The sequence below is a fragment of the Sminthopsis crassicaudata genome, chromosome 4 (assembly GCF_048593235.1).
Source record: "Sminthopsis crassicaudata isolate SCR6 chromosome 4, ASM4859323v1, whole genome shotgun sequence".
Lineage (NCBI taxonomy): Eukaryota > Metazoa > Chordata > Mammalia > Dasyuromorphia > Dasyuridae > Sminthopsis > Sminthopsis crassicaudata.
Genome location: NC_133620.1, coordinates 133,286,457 through 133,298,667, shown reverse-complemented (window position 1 = coordinate 133,298,667; position 12,211 = coordinate 133,286,457). Strand labels below are relative to the sequence as shown.

General features: G+C 35.0%; 1 protein-coding gene across 1 annotated transcript in view; it reads left to right on the top strand.

The window, feature by feature from the left end:
- Window positions 1–322: 322 nt before the first annotated feature.
- SYTL3 (synaptotagmin like 3) overlaps window positions 323–12,211 on the top strand; it is a 99,089-nt gene continuing 87,200 nt past the window's right edge. The window contains exon 1 of the mRNA XM_074264679.1: window positions 323–586. The gene's annotated coding sequence lies outside the window, so the exon portion shown is untranslated. The remainder of the gene's footprint in view (window positions 587–12,211) is intronic.

The window sequence follows — 12,211 nt, the reverse complement described above, 5'->3', positions numbered from 1 at the left end:
AGTCAGGAGGACCTGAGTTCAAATCTGACCTCAAATACTTTAACATGTCCTAGATGTGTGATTCTGGGCAAGTCACTTAACCCTAATTGCCTCAGCAAAAATAAATAAATAAATACATCCAGATGTTCTGACTCCAGATCTATGATGCTTTCCACCACACCCAGCTGAAGGCTTGTGGTGAATCAGGCGAATCACCAAACATCACAAATATGAGAAAATTTGAATATCTTCATCCTCTGAGCTTGGTTGGGATTTCCCTGAGAGAAGCAATATATTTTGCTCACATCAGCTGTGTACTTCCTCTGGTCTACCTTAAGAAAAAAAAAGTCATTTATAAAGCTACTTAGTGTGGTTACTGGTCTTTGCTTTGTTCTTGTGGTAGCAGAAAGAACTTAACACAGAGCAATCATCATTGAGGATGACAGCCTTAGCAGCTAGAAATCTGTGGTTCAAAGAACTGCTGCTCCTGCTTTGGACCAACAGGAAGGAAAGAGAATGAAGTCAGTTTCTCAAACCAAAAAGCAAGAGTGACTTCCTCATCTCTAGACATGCTATCCTGGACTCTACTCCTAAGGCACGCCAAAAGGTAGGACAGGCATTTTCAGTCTAATTCAACTATTTTTTGGTAGAGTGTGCTTCTGTAAAATCTTCCAGCTTGCTGAGTTGGTGAAAGGGGAAATTTAGTTGGGAATTTGGCTCTGTAACAGTTTAGGTGGGAGATAAATTGATATACAGAAAGATGGCCAGAGTTGGACTCACAGGACCTGAGCTTGAATTCTGAAAATGTCCTTAATATTTAATCTTACAAAATTTAAAATAAGATGGAAAAAAGAATAATTAAAACGACAAAGAAAAAGTGGTATCGGTAGCAGCACTTAGGAGAATGGAAAGTGTCTTGGGCTCTGGATTAGCAAACCTGGGTTCAAATCCCCCAACTGACCTTTTAGTACCAATGTGACCTTTGGCAAATTACTTAATTTCTGCAGGTGTAGGCTTTCAGTCTGAGTAGAATGAATGTAAATGGATCTGATGACTTCTGAGGTATCTTCCAGATCTATGCTCTTCCAAAGTACATTCTTATAAAATTAAGAGGAAAATGCCACATATGGTAGCTGTAGGTTAAAAAGCTGTTAACACAATGTTATTATGTATTTTTTTGGTTTCTATGCCTTAATATTGTTCTTCTCTCTGAGAGATTTTATTAATACCCAGGATTATACACACACACACACACACACACACACACACACACGCACGCGCGCGCACACACACACACACACACACACACACACACACACACACACACACCCTTTACATACACATGTATTTATGTGTGTGAATTTAGAGTCAAAAGATCTTGGATTCAAATACTATCATTGTTATCCCCTGTGTGATAGGCAATTACTTCATCTCTCAAATGTATGAGAAGAAACAATTTTAAAGATCAGAGATTTTTTTAAAGTTAAAAAGAACTGGCATTTGCCTTCTAAATTTGTTTTAGTATTGATACAATTCTTCTCCACCATTTTTTAACTGTTTATTTTCTTCTGACTTAGTTGATTGAACATTTAAGGACTGCTTTTATAAAGTTTACAGAAAGCCAGTAGTGATGCGTGTCAATTAATGGAAAAACGTCAATGCCAGTTTAGTCATTCAAAAATTTCCCAGGGCTCTGAAACAGTAAGTCAGCAGTATGCTTATGTTCTTCAACAGCAAAGATTCTCACAGAAGTGATTGTGGTGAACGACCATCCTAAGGAGTGGGTGATCATTTCTCGAAATGGGAGGGGAGGGGAGGCTGTGGGTTTGTGCTCTATGAAAGTAGATTGTAGTTTTCCTCAAAGGTCTGAGCAGCAGTAACATGTAATTATTCATATAGATCTGCTCCAGTTTGTTCTTCATCACCTTCAATGTAATTTTTTCCATCTTCCTGTGTCACAATTTCTTTCCCCTTGGTCTGATGATTAGTTTTACACATATCGCTGACCCATTAGATGAAAGAATAGGAAACTACTATTTGAAAATGCAACAACTTTGTGGCCACTCCCACCTTTCCTGCTTCTAGCCTTGATATTTTCTCCAATTTGTCAAATCAAGTATTGGGAATCCAGTCTACCATTTAATCATTGTAAAGACCGTCTAGGCAGTTTAACAATTTGTTTATACTTAATCTTAGAGAAAGCTGCCTGGGGTTTTGAGAGATTAAATGATTTACCCATTATCATAAAGCTAATTTGTATAAGAGACAGGATTTGAATCTAGACCTTTCTGTCTTTTAATAAGACATTCCCTATGATCTTCCTCTTTTTTTTAGCAAAGGTCCTGTGAGTCCAAATCTAGCTATCTTTCAGTATATCAATTTATCTCCCACCTAATCTATTACACTAAAATTGTAAAAATTGTAACAATTTCAAAATTCTAGCATTTGGGTGGATATGGTGCTGAATAGTCCTCCAAATATAGGTTAATATCACTAGTTTCCTTCAAAAGAAAGCTCAGGAATATGTTCCTTCATGGACTTTTTGTGATTCTTTCATTTGTAGAAACTCTCTTCTTTTGGAAGTTATTTTATATTATTTTGAATATACCCTGAATTTATTTCCTTACATATGTGCATGTTTTATGTCTCCAGTGATACAACTTTCTTTCTTTCTTTTTCTTTCTTTCTTTCTTTCTTTCTTTCTTTCTTTCTTTCTTTCTTTCTTTCTTTCTTTCTTTCTTTCTTTCTTTCTTTCTTTCTTTCTTTCTTTCTTTCTTTCTTTCTTTCTTTCTTTCTTTCTTTCTTTCTTTCTTTCTTTCTTTCTTTCTTTCTTTCTTTCTCTCTGTCTTTCTTTCTTTCTTTCTCTCTCTCTTTCTTTCTTTCTTTCTCTCTCTCTTTCTTTCTCTCTCTTTTTGTCTCTGTCTTTCTTTCTTTCTTTTTAAAATTTTGTTTCCTCTTACAATAGATAGAGCATTGGTCCTAGAGTCAGGTGAACCTGAATTCAAATAGGATCTCAGATACTTAACACCTGCTAGTTTTGTGACTCTGGGAAAGTCACTTAACCCCAAATGCCTCACCAAAAATAAAAAATAAAAAAAAAATTTCATGAGATAACATATTTGAAAGAAGACTGGTAGAAGGTCAAACAAGTATATTAGCATTTTAAGTTTTAATTGTACTGCTGTTATAATATATAATACTCCAGACTACCTGAAAAAAAAAATAAACTAATTTTCCAGAAAAAAACAAACCAAAAACCCAAAACTTTGTTTCCTTTGTACCTTGCACATAGTAGGAAGAGTAAAAAAAAAGTGGAAAAAGAAAATCACCACTATCCTAAAATGTAGTGTTTCTGTTTCTTCTCTGCTCTTCCACTTCTCACTTCTTTCCTCCTCACCTGGTTAACTCTCTTGGAACTTGTCTGCTTTCTGTTTACAGATTTGTGTCTGACTACTAAAGTCTTTACTTCCTACATAGAATATAACTATGAAATTACTTAACTTCCCTTCTATCCAATCTGAGCTGCTTTGCTAACTTCATTGGTAGTAGAGGGTGGGGGCAAAATATTTCTTTATCCTTATGCTTTAAAAAAAAAAATTGGTACTTGTTTTTATCTCACCTACATTTCTCAATATATCCTTTCCCCAACCAGAGATCAATCATTTTAATAATAATTAAAAGTCAGCAGGAAACTAGTTTATTAAAACTACTAACATACAAAAGATGTGAACAAACAATTTTCAGATGAAGAAATTAAAACCATTTCTAGTTATATAAAAAAATGCTTTAAATCACTATTGATCAGAGAAATGCAAATTAAGACAACTCTAAGGTACACACCTCTCATATTGGCTAAGATGACAGGAAAAGATAATGATGAATATTGGAGGGGTTGGGAAAACTGGGACACTAATACATTGTTGGTGGGATTGTGAACTGATCCAACCATTCTGGACAATAATATGGAACTGTGCCCAAAGTTCTATCAGACCATGCATACCTTTGATCCAGCAGTGTTTCTTCTGGACCTGTATCCTAAAAAGATGATAAAAAAAAAATAAAAAGGAAAGGGACTCACATGTGCAAAAATGTTTGTAGCAGCCCTTATTGTAGTGGCCAGAAACTGGAAATTGAGTGGGTGCCCATCAATTGGGGAATGGCTGAATAAATTATGGTATATGATGTTATGGAATATTATTGTTCTGTAAGAAACAATCAAGCAGAATGATTTCAGAGAGGCCTGGAGAGACTTACATGAACTGATGCTGTGTGAAGTCAATAGAACCAGGAGAACATTATACACAGCAACTTCAAAATTATACAATGATCAATTTTGTTGGATGTGGCTCTTTCCAACAATAAGATGATTCAGGTCAGTTCCAATGGTCTTGCGATGAAGAGAGCCATCTGCACCCAGAGAGAGGACAGTGGGAACTGAATGTGAATCACAATATAGTATTTTTATTTATTTTTTGTTGTTGTTTGCTTACGTTTTGTTTTCTTTCTCATATTTAGCACATATTAGCTTACTTGTTATATAGGGGAGGAGGTAGGGAGATGGGAGGAAGACAAAAAATTTGGAACACAAAGTTTGCAAGGGTGAATGTTGAAAATTATGCATATGTTTTGAAAATAAAAAGCTTTAAAAGAAAATAAAATTTAATTTAAAAAATTACCAACATATCAGTCATTTCTGATAGTTTATATAAAGTTCCACATCCATAGTCTCCCATTTTGTAAAAATTGGAGGGAGATAACTTTCTCATATCCCTCCTATGGGGCCAATCTTAGTCATTATAATTCAGTTTCCATTTTTGTTTTTGTCCTTTCTATTTCCATTATTGCATTTATGATGTATATTGCTGTGCTTCTCCATAGTCATTATTTCTTACAATGCAGTAATATTCTATGACATTCATGTACCACAATTTATTTAGCCATTTGTTAATCATGAGCATAATTTTTTTTTTTTAGTTTTGGTAGTGATTTTTTTTTTGTGAACATCTGTAAATATTTTTGCTTATATGGGAAGTTTTTGACCTTCCTGGGATGTATATCTAGCAATGGAGGTTCATCTATTTCTATTCAACCTCATCATTGATGCGCTCTTCATTCCTAGATCCAAAAACACTCTTGTAGATATCCCATTCCGTCTCTAGAAACATATAGCAAGACATTTGGGAATGTCCCTTGCTTCCTTGGTATTCTCATAGTACTTAACATAGCTAATTAGTTATACTTTATTTTATTATTCACTACCTCTAGGAAAACTTTTTTGACTTTAAAGAAATGTTCTAAACCATGAAACAAAGTAATACAATCAAAAAGGCTGATTTGATGGTAGAGACCTTGGATTTGATTGCAAGATGCAATTTATGTGATCTCAAACAAGTCATTTAATCTCTATAGGGTTCGTTTTTCAAAGAATTCTGCTTCTGAAAGATATCAAGAAAAATATAACAAAGATAAAGAAGTTTCAAAGGAGTACAACTAAACTGTTTCAAATTATGGGAAAGCAAAGCTTTAACTAATAAAAGGATATGATCCAGGGGTGACTCAGACTTTGTCTCTGGGTAACGACATATAAAACACATGTATATATTCATGATAGTACATCCATTGTTAAATAATTGAGTTTGACAATATTGTGGCCTTCTACAATTTATTCACTTTTGCTCATAAATATACTGCATATATATGTAGGGGGTATGTGTGTGTGTTTGTATTCTTATGAGTGAGTTTCAGACTAAAGTTCAAATTTATTGTGATCATTAATTCAACAAATATTCAGCATCCAGTATAAATTAGGTATGGACACTAGACACTAAGGGAAACTTAGAGATGAATAGTCACAGTTCCTGTACTCCAGAAACCAGTGGAAGATATAAGTGCTCAGAAATAGTTCTACAACAAGGCAACATGGAATAAGTGTTCTAAGAGACATAAAAGCAAAATGCCATGGAGTTCAAAGAGGAGAAGTGTCTGTTCTCAGTGAAAATAAAGAAAAGCTTTATAGAGAGATGTTATATGGCAGGCAAAAATGAGATGGGATAATATATATATACATATATATATATATCTCACTGTTATGGTACTAGTTCATAAACAAAGAACATCTTTTATATGTGAACATAGCACTGTGGATGTGCTAAGAGTATATTATACATTTTCAGTCGTTTTTTTGATTTTGGCAATTGATTTGTTTCTATCAATATATTTTACTGTTTGGTTCCCTTTGTGAACTCATGCTATCATTCCAGAGAGCCATAAACTCATCAGAGAAAATTGTGGTCTTACTCTCCAGCAACCATTAACTCTTTTCTCTTGGTAGCAGAGGTATCTAAGGTAGTACTATAAGTCTAGGGAAATATAGAGATCCCTAGGGAGGGCAGAAATCTATCAAGGAGAAAAGAGAGCTATTTTAACTATTTATAAACTGAGATGAAGTATTTTGTAATTTTTTGTTTGATTAAATGAAGCGTACATTATGTTCAATGTCATTATCTTGAGAACTGAGGATTTATTTATTTATTATTTATTGTTATTTTTTGATAGAACTCCATATAAACCAAATTCTTATGATTCTAGGGGGAAACCATGAATAAGGATAGAATAAGACAAATTTAGATGTTCTCAGGGAAAACCCTAAACCCTAAATGATCTAAGAGATATTTGTTGAAAAACCCTTAAATCTGATCCTAGTTTATATGAACTGAATCATAGCTTATATGCTAAGATCTGTGAAATTCTATTGTAATCAATGATTGATTTGCAGAATCAGGGCATTTGCCCATTCCTAGGGTGATGAACTCATATGCTTTTATGTTCTTCATAATACCAATTTAGGTATCTAGTAGACTGTCATTTTATGAACTGGTTGAAATTATCTCTAATACTGTGTTGAATTCTGAGTACTCTGTAGGAAAGAAGTTAATCAACTGGAGATTGTTCAGAGGAGGGCAGTTAAATAGTAATAGTTACTATTTATATAATGGGCAGCTAGGAACCACAGTGGATAGGCCACCAGGCCTGGAGTCAGGAAGACTCCTTTTCCTGAGTTAGAATCCAACCTCAGATACTTATAGCTATGTGACCCTGAGTAAGTTACTTCACTCTCTTTGCCTCAGTTTACTTATCTGTAAAATGAACTGGAAAGGAAATGGTAAACCACTCCATCATCTTTGCCAAGAAAGCCCAAATGGAGGTCTTGGAGAATCATACATGGCTGAAATGAAAAACTTATATTTATATATATTTACAAACATATGCTATATTTATATAGTACCTATTGAGTGCTAGTTACTGTGTTAAGAACTTACAAGTATTATTTCCTTTGATCCTGGGAATTAGAGGCTATTATTATCCCCATTTTGCAATTGAAGAAACTGCAGCAAACAGGGTTAAGTGACTTGCCTAAAGTCAGACAGCTAGTAAGTGTTTGAGGCTATATTTGACCTCCCATTTTCCTGAAGCCTAGGACTCTAACCACTGCACTTCCTGGCTTTAGCTCCTGAATTTGTGCTGTAAGATGATTGCTTGAAGCATACTGATGAAAATAAGACTAAGGAGAAACACAAAAATCTGTCTTCAGGTAATTGAAATGCAGTCATGTGGAAAAGAGATTAAATTTTTTTCTGCTCAGCTCCAGGCTTGATTTAGGGAAAACTTCTTACCTTTTAAAGCTATTGTGGGAGAAAATGACTTCTCTATTATTTAAGGTCTTCCAGCTAAGCCTGGGTGATTGCTGTTTCAGGATGTTAGGGAGAGTTTTGTGTTTTTTTTTTTCCACGTGTAGGTTAAACTAGATAGAAATTCCCTTCCCATTCACATTTTGCAATAAGGAGTTACACTTCTGAAATGTGACAGTTAGTATCTTTTAAACACACGAGTTACCTGAAAACCAATTTATTGTTCATCATTAGTTCATAAGAACATTAAAAAGACTGGTGATATAAGGAATCCAAGAAGTTCTTCACTTCTTAAGTGAAGAAAAGCAACTTACGCATCACAGTATGGGTACTAGGGTCTTAATAACATACATTGCAAGGATCCTGAAAAGAAACTTTTGCTATTAGATTAGACAGGCCCGATCAGAGGTAGGTTTTCTCAGACTTAAATTGATCTTGCACCTCTTTAAATCATCCGGACTTTCCTAATTTCTTGAATCAGTCTTCTCTCTATCTACTACCTCCACCCTAGTACAGGCCTTCATTATTAGCCATTTATACTAATGCAACAGTCTTGGAATAAATTTTCTGACCTCTGTTTCCTCCCTACCTCCTGTCTGATCTTTGAATCACTGCTAAATTATTCTTCCTTATACCAAACCAAACCAAACCAAACAAAAAATGATCATGACATTTCTCTGCTCAAAACCTTTCAATAGCCCCCATAAATTTGCCAAATGAAGGTCAAGCATCTTAGCCTGTCATTCAAAACCTTTACAAGCTGATAGTCTTATTTCATGTTGTTTTCCTCTGTATAATCTATGCTTTAGCCAAACTGGACAACTTTCTCTCTTCTGTATAACACCCCTCCTCCCACACCTTCTTGTTTCCACATCTTTGCACATACTATTTGTACTCTATGTCTAGAATGTCTTCCCTCAAATCTCTGTTAAAATCTTGTTCATTTTTAAAAGTTCAGCTCAAATATCATCTCTCTGACAAAGTCTTTCCTATTTCTTTTCTACTCACATAGCTAGTCATGATTGCTCTTTTTCCCAAGGACCTCATACAGGACTCCATGATTCTTTGCTATCCTTATGTATTTATTATCTTGTATTATATTTATTTGGAAACCTGTCAGGCGGTCCTATAAATAATATCTTTCACCAGACAGAGACACATAAAATTCATAGAGGCTCTTTAGAGACAACTTGGATACCTGGAATTTCCTAAGCATGTCAGAGTCATGCACCCATACACTTTTTTTTTTTCTACAATGTTTTGACCTTCATGGTCTGAAATGATTTCATCTAGGATCTTTTTCTACTTATCTCATACAAAATTGCTGTGTGTTTTCAACTGAATCTTTCACAATATACTGTATAATCACCAAAAACAGTTGAGTAAAACTGTGATTGTGATCAAAGATACATTATAGTTTAATAGTTTTCCACATGTACAAGTTTTGCTGTATTTGCTAATTCCACAGGGATGAGACAGAAAAATAAATAGCAGTTCCAGTACGTGGAACAAGCAATTTTAGTAGCTGGGACTTCAGGAAGAGATCTTACATTAAAAAAAAAAAAGACCCAAAAACATTGCTCATGGTGGGAAGACAGAATTTTAGGAATGTACTAAGACTACTTTTAAGGAAGTCACTATTGTGGGGGGAGCAGAGAGGAGCACATCTGTGCTGCAAGAAAACCTCATAATTCATTAGAGTTGGGGTAAGCCAACAAGCATTTTTATTACACCACAGGTGAACTTGTAGAAGTCATCCACAGTGGGTACTTGGAGGGGTGGCCCATTTCTCAGAAAAATCTGCCCTTAACTTGAGGAGGGAAGGGTCAATCCAATGACAGTGATGGAGGAAGTTGAGACGAGGATCACCTTCTTCAACTGAAGATGTAACAAGACTGTCTTTAGTATAACAGAAAGTCATTAAACTCTGGAAAACCAATACAGCATTAGGATCATTGTATGTGGGGATAGGATGGAGGTGGCAATAGAAGTGCTACTGATAGAAGAATCATAGTACAAAGTCAAAAAGGGACAAAAAGGTAGAAGAAATACCAGTGAGAAACAGCATCCCATTCCTAAAATGTCAGAATCAAGGTTTGTAATAAGGGTTTCTCACAAAAAAAAATAGAGACCACCAATCTTACTATGCCCATTAAAATCCATTAAAACAATATCTTCTCTTATCTTCCTTTGCTCAAGTTTCTAGAGAAAACTGAATCTTTTAGCCAAGATCAAAACCTCTCTGACTTTAATCTAATTCCTAGCCATCTCCCCCTACAGCTTGCTCCCTCAATCATCACTTCTTCTATCTCATTTTTAATCCTGCTGGCTATTAATTACTTCCCTGATGTCTACAAATATACTTGGGTCTCTCATATCCTGAAAAACAAAATAAACAAAACCAAAATTCCTTAAAACCTCATTTGCCAGCCCTCCAAACTACTGCCCTAAATCCACAACACAACTCCTAGAAAAACTCCCTATGTTGCCTCCTAATTCTTTTCTCTCAATCATTTCTCAACCCCTTGCTCTCTAGCTTTTGACCTCACCACTTGATCATACCATACTCTCCATGGTTACTAACAACTTTTAATAGTTAAATCTGGTGGCTTGTTTTCGGTCCTTATCCTTTTTCGACTCTTTGCAACATATTGATACTATTGATACCTCCTCTTTCAGGACACATCTTTTCCCTGGTTTTTTATGAAATTACCCTTTTCTGATTTTCCTAACATTTGATTGTTCCTGTCCCAAATGATAATGATTCTCTTTGCAAAATCATTATCCATGATCAGATACCCAATTACGTGATTTCACTGGTATATGTAGTTCCCAAGTGAAGAAATTTCCTCTATTAATGCAGGTCTGCATTTTACTAGTAATGTATAGTTTTAGAAATTTGCCTAGAACAGTGAGAGGTTCTATCATCATTATATATTATATTATATATTCACCAATTACTATCTTTTCCCTGAATTCAATTATAATTTCAGTTTATTTTCCATTTGCAGAAACTAAGATTTTATATATAGAGAGATGTGTGTGTGTCTATGTGTGTGTGTATATATATGCACACAGAGAGATATTTCTCTATATAGAGAGCTATATACAGATATATAATGCATTTACATATATAATATGCATGTATGTGTGTAAAGAGAGAGGGAGGGAGAAAAGAGAGGGGGTGATGGTAGTGCAATATGGCTTAGTAAATAGAGTCCCCATCTAGGAGATGAAAGGAGAGAAAGGAGAAGGGAATACGTATATGAGTATGTATGTATGTGAGTGGGAGAGGTGGGGATGGGAGTGGAGGTGGGGCATAGTGCCTACTATATTCTTGGGACCTTGCTAAGCACTGTACAAATACCTCATTTGATCCTCATAACTTTGCAAAGTAATTGCTTTTATTATTTTATTTTTATTATCTTATTATATTATATATTAAATATAATATAATAAATATTATTATATTTATTATTTTATAGTTGAGGAAACTGAGGCAAACAGAAGTTAAGTATTTTAACAGAATTACACAGATGGTAAGTGTCTGAGGCTGGATTTAAGTTCAGGTCTTCTTGACTCCAGGTAGAGTCCAGAAGGCCTAGGTTTTCATCCTGACATTAGGACCCTCTGAACTTCCTAACCCTGGGCAAGCCACTTAACCTCTCAATGCCTTAGGCAGCTCTCTAGGTTTCTAAGCACCAGTGAAATCACATATCCATATGTGTACATAGACATATATACATACATGTTGTATGTGCATATACATATATATGTACATATGTGTATATATATATATATATACATATATATATCTGGTATACATGGATGATGATTTTGTAAAGTTCACTGAAAAACAGTCCCTTGGGAAAACTAGAGAAGAGCAGTGTCACAAGTCTCCTACAAATATATGCATCCTCAGTGGGAAGGATGGTCTTAAGTGTACTTCTATAGGAATTATGTTTCAAACATCTAAAAATGGAGTGAATGAATGAACAAATGAATGATAAAGCATTGATTAAAGTGCTTGCAATGTGCCTAGTACTGGACTGAATGCTGGGAATACAAATAGGAAAAAGGAAATAGTCTCTGTCCTTATGGAACTTCTATTTTCCTGTTCTTAACTCAAGTCTCATCTTTGGGGATATTTGTGCCTCATTCATCTATTGGAGATTCTGTGCTCTCTTCTGACAGAATTCTTAGCTAATGTATATGACACTCACTCATCTCCTCAGCCAGGTTGCACCAGAAAGAATTGTTTTGTTGTTGTTTATCTTTCCTTCTGAAAGAGAGTTATGACATCAGGAAGTTGGATCTAGGCTGGGATCAAACCTTTCCTTTGAGTCCCTCTTAGAACTCATCATCAACTACTCCTTTTCAGCTCTGAACTGATCTAAACTGTCCTCTATTACTTCCCCTGGGGTTCTCATTTCAACTGTGCCATACAACTGATGGTCAGAAACTTGTGTGTGTTCTTAAGTTTACCTGACCCCTCCTGCCCATTCCTCAGCTGAGGTAAATCTCCTTAGAACTCTACTTTCTCA